This window comes from Triticum dicoccoides, chromosome 6A, assembly GCF_002162155.2.
Source record: "Triticum dicoccoides isolate Atlit2015 ecotype Zavitan chromosome 6A, WEW_v2.0, whole genome shotgun sequence".
NCBI lineage: Eukaryota > Viridiplantae > Streptophyta > Magnoliopsida > Poales > Poaceae > Triticum > Triticum dicoccoides.
Genome location: NC_041390.1, coordinates 247955139 through 247955948, shown reverse-complemented (window position 1 = coordinate 247955948; position 810 = coordinate 247955139).

Below are 810 nucleotides of genomic sequence, written 5' to 3'. Positions count from 1 at the left end.
TGTCAGAACATGTTGGAAATTGATAACGTCGCTTTGAATGCTGCATACTGAACACAAAAGAAGTCCGGAGTTCAAATAAGTTTAAAAAACATTGAAATGCCCGTGTAACAGATGAGTTCTTGTCTGAAACCCAGATACTCCGAAAGAGTTTGTCCAGTTTGTACACGAAGTGCATCCAGGTCGTGACCCTCTCTACTCTTTCGCACATGCTATGCGGGTGAAATGATGATACCATGCCAAGTTTCAACATTTTTAGAATTCATTTTGTAGTGATTTTCAATTTCACGGTCATTTAGCTCTCTAAACAATTAGGTAAATGACCGAAAAACAACAAATGATGTAAGAACATGTTGGAAATTGATGACGTCGCTTTGAATGATGCATACTAAGAACAAAAGAAGTCCGGAGTTCAAATAAGTTTAAAAACATTGAAGTGGCCGTGTAACAGATGAGTTCTCGGCCGAAACCCTGATACTCCGAAAGAGTTTGTCCAGTTTGTACACGAAGTGCGTCCAGTTTTTGCCGTGACCCTCTCTACTCTTTCACACATGCTATGCGGGTGAAATGATGATACCATGCCAAGTTTCAACATTTTCAGAATTCATTTTGTAGTGATTTTCAATTTCACGATCATTTAGCTCTCTAAACAATTAGGTAAATGACTGAAAACAATAAATGATGTCAGAACATGTTGGAAATTGATGACCTTGCTTTGAATGCTGCATACTGAACACAAAAGAAGTCCAGAGTTCAAATAAATTTAAAAAACATTGAAGTGGCCGTGTAACAGATGAGTTCTCGTCCGAAACC